Genomic DNA, 2,500 nt, shown 5'->3' with positions numbered 1-2,500 from the left:
CAGAAATGCAGGCCGAGGCGGCTGGAGCCCCAAAGCGGCTATAAAAAGCGTGGAGAGCCGCTGTCGCCCCGGAGGAACGGAGAAAAAGTGCTGAAAAAAGGCCCACGTCCTAACGGACCGAGGCGGAAGTGCAGGCGAGGCGGCAGGAGTCTGAAAACCGCTATAAAAAGCGTGGAGAGCCGCTGTCGCCCCGGAGAAACGGAGAAAAAGTGCTGAAAAAAGGCCTAAATCCTAACGGACCTAGGCGGAAGTGCAGGCGAGGCGGCAGGAGTCTGAAAACGGCTATAAAATGCGTGGAGAGCCGCTGTCGCCCCGGAGAAACGGAGAAAAAGTGCTGAAAAAAGGCCTAAATCCTAACGGACCGAGGCGGAAGTGCAGGCGAGGCGGCAGGAGTCTGAAAACGGCTATAAAATGCGTGGAGAGCCGCTGTCGCCCCGGAGGAACGGAGAAAAAGTGCTGAAAAAAGGCCTAAATCCTAACGGACCGAGGCGGAAGTGCAGGCGAGGCGGCAGGAGTCTGAAAACGGCTATAAAATGCGTGGAGAGCCGCTGTCGCCCCGGAGGAACGGAGAAAAAGTGCTGAAAAAAGGCCTAAATCCTAACGGACCGAGGCGGAAGTGCAGGCGAGGCGGCAGGAGTCTGAAAGCGGCTATAAAACGCGTGGAGAGCCGCTCGGATGATTTTTCAAAGTGTCAAATGAATGGGAGTGAATGGGGCAGAGTACCCAATGTGTAAAAAAAGTGCTGAAAAAACGACAAAGTCCACACGAGCCTAGTCAGAAATGCAGTCCGAGGCGGCTGGAGCCCCAAAGCGGCTATAAAACGCGTGGAGAGCCGCTCGGATGATTTTTCAAAGTGTCAAATGAATGGGAGTGAATGGGGCGGAGTACCCAATGCGCGAAAAAAGTGCTGAAAAAACGACAAAGTCCACACGAGCCTAGTCAGAAATGAAGGCCGAGGCGGCTGGAGCCCCAAAGCGGCTATAAAATGCGTGGAGAGCCGCTCGGATGATTTTTCTAAGTGTGAAATGAATGGGAGTGAATGGGGCGGAGTACCCAATGCGCGAAAAAAGTGCTGAAAAAACGACAAAGTGTCAAATGAATGGGAGTGAATGGGCGGAGTACCCAATGCGTGAAAAAAGGTCTGGAAAAACGACAAAGTGTCAAATGAATGGGAGTGAATGGGCGGAGTACCCAATGCGCGAAAAAAGTGCTGAAAAAATGACAAAGTGTCAAATGAATGGGAGTCAATGAGTGTTTTGGTCGACCAGGAAAAAACGCGTTTACGGGAGAGGGTAAATCAGCCGAGAGGGGGGGGGGGGGTATACTTTACCCTCTCCCGTAAATGCCATTTTTCCTGGTTGACCAAAACACCTCCAGCACGATTTCGGAAACCCAGTTTTTAGAAACACTGACCTCCAGGGGAAGTACCGAGAAAAGCACACTTTTGAATCCGCTTTTGACGCACTGAAACACGGACGTGAGCTGGGGCTGTGCCGCTCTTGGAAAACCCCTGGAGGTTATTTTCTAAAACGGGTTTCCGCGTCCCCCTGGGCGCCCGTGTTGGGCCGCGCAAGGCGGTCCGGGCTGCCCACCCCATCTGAGTGCCCCGTTGGGCCGCGTGCATGGCAGGCATCCAAGGAAGGCTGATGAGCAGCGGTGATGATGATGATGAGACACCAGCTGCAATTTTGACAAAGTGTCACCTCTCAAGCATTTCCAAGCGTGACACAAACAAAAGGGAACGGGAACTTTGATATGAGTGACTTGTGCTTCTTTTTCTCCAAGTGTCACTCCACAGCTGGCACCCAGGCTGTGTGACGCAGGTGTCCGACGAGGAGCGCCCGCGATGGGCCGCGTCAGGCGGCCCGGGCCGCGCTATCACCTCCGGATGACAACATCCAAAGGAGCACGTTGGTGCTTGCTGGGAGTTTGCGCACGCGATAGGCGACGCCTGGCGGCCCTGGCCGCGCCTCGCCAGCGGGTAATGACGACCGCGAGCGCCATGCTGCGCCGATGGAGCTGTCCGAGGAGCGAGAGCGCCCGCCATGGGCGGCATCCGGCGGCCCCTGGCCGTGCTTCGTCTGCGGGTCGCTCTCCACCTCCGGGTGGCCAATCCGAGGTGTCCGCAAAGTGTGTGCGCTCGCCATGGGCGGCATCCGGCGGCCTCTGGCCGTGCTTCGTCTGCGGGTGCACACTCGGAGCGAGGCTCCTGCTCGCTCCGGCGCGGTAGCTTTGTCCGCGCTCCACCTCCGGGTGGCGAATCCCAAAAAGCAGCACTTTGGTGCTACGAAGGTGTCAGAAGAGTGTGTGCGCCCGCCATGGGCGGCATCCGGCGGCCTCTGGCCGTGCTTCGTCTGCGGGTGCACACTAGGCGCGGTGGCTTTGTCCGCGCTCCACCTCCGGGTGGCGAATCCCAAAAAGCAGCACTTGGGTGCTTCGTAGGTGTCAGAAAAGTGTGTGCGCCCGCCATGGGCGGCATCCGGCGGCCTCTGGCCGTGCT

Source organism: Dunckerocampus dactyliophorus, chromosome 6 (assembly GCF_027744805.1).
Source record: "Dunckerocampus dactyliophorus isolate RoL2022-P2 chromosome 6, RoL_Ddac_1.1, whole genome shotgun sequence".
Lineage (NCBI taxonomy): Eukaryota > Metazoa > Chordata > Actinopteri > Syngnathiformes > Syngnathidae > Dunckerocampus > Dunckerocampus dactyliophorus.
Note: the sequence above shows the minus strand (reverse complement) of the source record.